The sequence below is a fragment of the Xyrauchen texanus genome, chromosome 29 (assembly GCF_025860055.1).
Source record: "Xyrauchen texanus isolate HMW12.3.18 chromosome 29, RBS_HiC_50CHRs, whole genome shotgun sequence".
NCBI lineage: Eukaryota > Metazoa > Chordata > Actinopteri > Cypriniformes > Catostomidae > Xyrauchen > Xyrauchen texanus.
In genome coordinates, this window is record NC_068304.1 from 686,062 (window position 1) to 693,618 (window position 7,557).

At 37.0% G+C, this 7,557-nt stretch overlaps 1 long non-coding RNA gene across 2 annotated transcripts; it reads left to right on the forward strand.

The window, feature by feature from the left end:
• Positions 1-4,049: 4,049 nt before the first annotated feature.
• LOC127623133 (uncharacterized) lies at positions 4,050-7,391 on the forward strand. Of its 2 annotated transcripts, none has more exons than XR_007968030.1 (4): positions 4,050-4,216; positions 5,303-5,479; positions 5,643-5,732; positions 6,250-7,391. It is a non-coding gene; the product is annotated as an uncharacterized LOC127623133 (long non-coding RNA). The 2 variants fall into 2 exon arrangements; XR_007968031.1 differs by having other exon boundaries at positions 5,303-5,453.
• Positions 7,392-7,557: the final 166 nt, after the last annotated feature.

A 7,557-nucleotide genomic window follows, 5' to 3' on the forward strand; every position in this document is an offset into this window, starting at 1 on the left:
ATATGAACATATCACACCAGTCCTCAGGTCTTTACACTGGCTCCCAGTTACATTTAGGATTGATTTTAAAGTATTATTACTGGTATATAAATCACTCAATGGGCTAGGACCTCAATATATTGCAGATATGCTCACTGAATATAATCCCAACAGATCACTCAGATCATTAGGATCACATCAGCTAGAAATACCAAGGGTTCACTCTAAGCAAGGAGAGTCTGCCTTTAGCTATTATGCCAGCCGCAGCTGGAACCAGCTTCCAGAAGAGATCAGATGTGCTCCTACAGTAGTCACATTCAAATCCAGACTTAAAACACATCTGTTTAGCTGTGCATTTACTGAATGAGCACTGTGCCACTGTGTGTCCGACTGTTTGTACTGTATTTTATTGTATTTTATATTCTAATCTGTTTCAATTATTCTTATTTTTTTATTCTTATTTTAATCTCTTCTATGTAAAGCACTTTGAATTACCATTGTGTATGATGATTACCATGTGTAAATGTGCTAGCCTATATAAATAAACTTGCCTTGCCTTAATTCACCTCTGCAATATTTTCTACGATTTTAAAACCTCAAAGGAAATAATTTATCCCCATTTAATTACGGTTTACAATTTAAATATGAATAAATGACTAAATAAATAATAAGCACACATACACCTTGAGAAAGATGACAATTTGACAATCGTCATGATTATGACATGCCCAAATAGAGACAATTAAATTGGTAAACCCAATTATTTGTATGACAATTAATCATCCACCAAATTTAATAACGTGACACTGATCTGCCTACTAGGACAACTCAAAATAAAACAGATAAAACTGAAAGCATACTGTACATAAACTTCAGCAGAAATTGCCAGAAACACATGTTAGCATCCAGCTTTCTCTTTTATTAAAAAAAAAACCATTTTTGTTAAAAAGGGGTCCAATTTGACTCCTTTCCTTTTTTGTTTTCCTTCTGGATGAACCACTTCTTCAGCCTTTGTGATCCATTTACCATATTTACTATATATTTTACTCTGTGAAAGCTGATAACTTACAAATGTCACTTAAACTTTAGCAAATCGCAAAACACGCTAATAAATGGAAAACACTTAAGGGGGCTTTTCAGGCAGTGGACTTTAATTTAAAATAATCATTAAAAAAATTCAGGTTCAACATACATGACCAAAACACACAGAGACACACATGCACACATTCGTGCATGTAAGGAAGCCAAGTGCAAAAAATCTAAAATGCATAATTGTTTGTTATATATGATATATATACAACCCAGATAGCACCCATACATCTCTGAGATGTCTGTTTAAGATCTTTTCATCTGGAAAGCATTGCATTCTAATAAACATCTGCTAAACATCTTAAAAAGATCAGACCTACAAACATTCTAATTCATAAACGTCTCAAAGATACTGCTGAATATCTTATTGACATCTGAGAGGAAATGTCTTATAGCAGTACTGTCTACTTTGCAGATGAGCAAACAATGTAAATAATGCATCTTCTAGTAAACACACACATCAAACAGATGTCTGGGTGATGTATGTGTTCTATCAGAGAGAAATACATTTAAAAAAAAAATTATATTAGGGCCTCTAATTAGGGGCTTGGGGAGATAATTTGGCTGGCACACATTCAAGCACAGTTTGTCTATTTATATTTAGTGTATATTATGCATTTGCAGTGCCTTGATTCTGAATGTCATGCCACTGCGGGCCTGCACCATCTCTCAGCATGAAATTGAAGGACAATAAACTCCTATACTGCGGCGCTTGTCAGTCGGACAGCGACTGATACCCCAAGAACACTGCCTGCATCTCTTAATTCTCTTAAAATGAAATGTACAACCGATATAAGCTAATCTGCCAAGCAGTCCAACATCAAAAGACACATCGCCAACTGCTGCCTTATATACATCCCTGTTGTCAATAATGGATGGACTACCAAGACTTACAATTTAATTATCACTACAGTATTAAACACTGCCTTACTGTCATAATGAAAAATAAGATCGTTAATCTGTTCAATGAATACATGACTTATAATATTGGCACATATTCATGCACTGCACAGTAAAGCCAGAAGATGATGGGCTCCCTCAGCTGTGTCTGGTTCCTCTCAAAGACTTTTTCCCTATTCACAGTTAACTTTGGCTTTCTCACTGGTGGCTTGATGACATTAAAGACATCAAGGCATGTTTTCTATAAAGCTGCTTTAAAATTATGTGTATTGTGAAAAGTGCTTTACAAATAAAAGTGACTTGACTATAACAATCTTTATATCTTGGCACAAATTATAAAACTACTGACAAAGAGATTTATTATAAAATAATTGATCTGTAATCTATTATAAAATCATTTCCTTGCTCATGTAATCTCACTGTAGAGATACACATTGACTGACCTGTATCTGCATGATTTTATGCACTGCACTGCTGCCACACGATTGGCTGATTAGATAATCGCATTGATGATTGTTGGTGCCAGACGGGCTGGTTTGAGTATTTCTGTGATTTCCACACACAACAGTCTCTAGAATTTACTCCAAATGGTGCCATAAACACAAAACACATCCAGTGAGGGGCAGTTCTGTGGATGAAACACTTGTTCATGAGAGAGATCAACAGAGAATGGTCAGACTGGTTTGAACTGATAAAGTCTACAGTAACTCAGATAACCGCTCTGTACAAGAAGAATACCATCTCTGAATGCTGTTCTGACATGCGGGTTGGTGCGAGGGGGACCTCCGCAATATTAGGCAGGTGCTTTTAATCTTGTGGCTGATCAGTGTACATAACAAATGCTGAATAGGCCTCTGCTCTTCCCTCTGTACCTCCAAATTTTAGATAGAAACCTTTTCTACAGGCCCATAGATTGTCTCTCTGAACAAGAGTTTTCCCAATCAATCAACTCATTAGACTGAACAGAATATATGAAGATAGTAAGAATTATTAGATGGGTAAACAACACATGATATCAAAATTCAGATGGGGGGGGGGGTATATGGAGGAATGAGCAGCAAATACAGCAAAGATGGTGCAGGTCAAAAGCCGGTTGTTAGAGTTCCCCCTCCCCAAAAATCACAGTTTAACCCTGCTTAAGAGGACTAAGAAAATTAGGGATATAGTGGTGCACCCTAACAGGTAAAAGAAAAATTCTAATATACACAAAATTAATTGTAAAGTAATGACAAATGACTAAGGCTGTAACATAAGGTTTGGGGATAATAGTATTAGCAAAGGCCATTGTTTTTTTTTTAAACCACTAATTCTGACCCCTTAAGGTGGTTTGCCAGTGTTTGGTTATGGCCCTGTCCATTGTGGACGGCGGTAGGAAAATCGAATTTCAGCAGTAAGCTTTTCAAATGTAATGACATTTCTTTAAAAAAATGATTCAGCTTCAGAGAGAATAAATGAGGCCAGAAAAGAAGAAGACACATGTTTAAAGGTACTAAAGAAAGACAACATTATAGAGTTTGTTGTTTTAATATAAAGATTCCCACCTGCTCTGAACCAGCTTGATCAAGCGCATCAATATTCACTGCTGCTCCTAAACTGGATCCCTCACTATTCCGGTTCAGCAGAACCAGACTGAGAACCAGAGACCCGAGAGCCGATCTCAGATTCAGCCACATCACTGTGGAGTGATCAACAAGAGAACACACATCAATTCATTGATAAAAGAGCTCACATTATGACTTAAATGAAATCTACAGTAGATGCAATAAGTAAATGAAAACTACAGTATTTTAGTCCAATGTGATTCCTTATCAAGTGCTCTGGGTATAATAAACGTTTAATTATCATGGGAAAATAAAGTTAAACACACACTGTAAAATCTAATAGCTGTCCTTACTTACAAAAAATTTGTTATCTTTACTTGGTTGCACTTCTTACTGCTTTTATGAAGTAACGGTTACTTGCATGGTGAATAAAACTATTTACTTATAGTTTTGAGGGACCGTAACTTAAAACAAATAAGTAACAGCAAAGGGAGCAATGACGTTTTTTCGCCAGTGGGAGGCAGCAATGCACTAAATTGAGCAAAGTCTGCCGAAAAGACAGAGGAGAAGAAGCAGCGGCTTGGTTCTGAGCATTGGCAAGCCAATGTGCAGTTAACGTCAACATGCCGAGGTGGATTGGCACCGACTGAAACTGAGGGAAGCGTTTTGAGCCTTTTATTTTTCATTTCGTCGTTGAAGAATACACGGTAAGTTATCAAGCAAGTATATGTGCGAATTTGTGTTTCTGACTGTTGCTAATGCAGGCATCCCAACCTGCAAAAAGTCATTTCACTAATGCAGGCATCCCAACCTGCAAAAAGTCATTTCACTAATGCAGGCATCCCAACACAGTCTAACCGCTCTTGATTCCGGAAGATTTTAACTAATTTGCGGGCATCAGGGAGCCGCTATCAATACGCGGGAGACTACCGGAACTTCCGGGAGACTTGGGATGTCTGCTAATGTTAGAATGTGCCAGCTAACGTTTGCTTACAGGTATTGTGGCAGAAGCTAAACTTGTTCAGGCATGTTTTAGCAGTAAAGATTGGCTTTGACCACCATCATGGATGACCAGAAAACTTGTTTTTAAGTATTCCAAATAATTGTTCTGCTGTAGCCAGATAGTGTTGTGCTTTCCCCCAGTCGACACAGATAATGCATTTTGATCACTGTGCTGGCACAACAATTTTATTTTAACACACCCAATTATTAGGAAATGCTGCTGTTGTAGTGTAGAACAGCGGTCCCCTGCCACCGGGCCTCGGCACATTCGCTACCGGGCCGAACATGATAAAAAAAAATTTAATCGGTAAAAATAAAAAAGCCTGAATATGAAAATAATATTGTTATTATTGTGGTATTCGTGCTGTAATTAGGCTACATATTGAACGTGGCGCAGTCTGTCACACACACACACACACAAACAACAGTTTAGGCCACAGATTTTGAATTTTTGAAACGTGCGCGCTGTGAGTTCATCATGGCCTGCGTAAACTGAGTTGCCTGCTAACTTTGTAATAGCTTGCTGATATGAGTAAAAAAAACAAATGTCGCTGGAGCGCTTCTTCGGAAGGGGTAAGAGAGTTAAATGTTACCTGAATTTAACCGCGTACTCAATGGCGTTATTGAAGTTAACAATCACATCAAAGCACAAGCCCTGAAATCGCGTCTGTTTGAGCTAAAGATTAATCAAAATAAAAGGTTCTTGAACTTGTTTATTTTGAGCCTTACTTTATGCCACCACCTCTGTCCTGTCAGTCTGCCTGTTGATTAAATAAGTTCAACTTTTGCAGAGTTCAACAGGATAGCAACCACAAACCTGGAGAATGACTTTAATGATGCATTGGGCCAGCACACACACCACGCTTTGTCACAATCTTCAAGTCCAAGAAGGGAAATGTTGGAGAAACATTGGCTGAGCTTGTGCAACAAAAAGATTCACGGGTGAGTCTTCAAGAGACTTTATTATGGTGAGTTGACTAAAAATAGTGTTTTACTTTGTTTTTTGCAACAACACTGTTTAAGGAGACGAATTAGATTGAACTGTCACTGTCACAACTATTGTATATACAAACAAGTGTAATATAACTTGAATACTATATAATCTTGAACTTTATTCGTTATCACTTCTAGAAAAATGTGGCAGCACTGCGCATGCTTGTGCTCCGAGGCCTCCCTGTCCTACTTGGTGATGACCCAAGTAAATTCTACAACACTTGCTTAGTAAGTTCTTTTTGTGACTTCTTATAGGTAACATTTTGGTTTGGATTTCATCAACTCTCTCTTGCTCTCACTCTACTGTTACTATGGAATAAAGTAAACATGCCCCCCGAAAAATCGTAGAAACTTTTAGATGTATATGGAGATGGTGAACGGTGTTTCGGTTTCCTCGTTTCACATGAACTAGGGCTAATAACATCACCCATACCATGGAGCTGTCATAAATTTTCACTGCTGAGCTTAAAAGTCTGCTTGACATGCTGCATTTGCATTGCACAAGAGGTAGAACATGATCTTGGGACAGCAACATGAGGAATATTTATTTTGTTTTGCACTCAAAATCTTTAAAATGAAATGTTTTATTCCTACTAATGTTAATAAACATTCTAAATACAGGTGCAAGTGGATTGAAAAAGTTCATGAAAAAAGTAAGTTCATTGTAGGCAGGCAGGCAGATGACACTGTGACAAATTGATCTTGCGTATTAACATCTTCCTGATATAGTGTTTGTTTTATACAGACAGTGACAAGGCATCACAAAGTTTCTGTTGGGGTGCTGACTGTCATCTCTGAAGATGAGCCTGGCATGCCAAATAATCTCCACCTGGACAATATTGGCTGGGCATCTTTTGTAGACTCTCATTTACACATTTGCAGTAGCCAGTATGTACCATGAGCATCGTTTTAAACCAGCACAATACACTTTTGAACTGGTGCAATGTGTAAAGACCTCTAAATAGAAAACTGTTGAAATTGTGTCACCATCATGATTTAATATGTGTTAGTGTAAATCTGATAATTTTAGGAGAATGAAACCCGTTTTGTGTAATGGAGGTTTTCAGCACTTAAGTTACTTCTTAAAGGCAATCGGTTTGCATGCTTTTTCCTAAGAAAAGTTAATTAGAATTTACAGTGCATAATACATTGACAAATTGATGATCTTCAATAATATCATTTATTTTAAAGCTTGGTTTAGCACTGATTGTTTCAGAGGTTGCAACATTGACTCATTTACCACTTCAAATATGTGTGATTGTCAATGAATAATAAAAACAACATACCCAACTTTGAAAATGGTCTCCTGTCTTCAGAAAGAGATCTTTGTTGGAATTCTATTCCTTTGCCGGTTTTATACTGATTGTGATCACTTTAATTTTGGACTCATTTAACAAAATCCAGCCCTCATTCGTTTCCTCGCAGCGACGTGAATGTTAACAGGTACAAAAACGATGCTAAACTGGCTTGACCAGATCTGTGAAGGCTTTAACTTACATTGTTAAAAGATTGTGTGACTGCCAGGAACATCAGGTCTATTGAATTTGAACAACAAAGAATAAAAAAAAAAAAAGTCTCTCGTTTAAGATTATTATTTCGATAGTGAAAGGTCTGTAAAATACCAACACAGATCTCATCTACGCTGTCTGCATTAATAACATATATAACTTTATAAGAGTTATATGGTAGAATTCAGCGATTGTTAAATCAATACAGCTAAAGTCTATATAAGTCTATTTGTGTATGACTGTGAATGGGACATTGTAAAGCGCTTTGGTAACCTCTAAGGTTAAAAACAAAAAACAGCACTATATAATAGCAGACCATTTACCAACACCCGTGCCGATTTAAATGATTAAAGAAATCTTGACATCATCGGATTTGATTATCCTACAAATTAAATCAAAATTATATTCTCAAAGCTCATTCGAGCAAAAATCAAGGCTAAAGTGAGGCACTTACAATGGCAGTTAACTTATATTAAACCCGGAAAAATCCCTTAAATGTACATTGATACAGAAAGCATAAAGCAAACACTCAGCTGAGGAAAAAT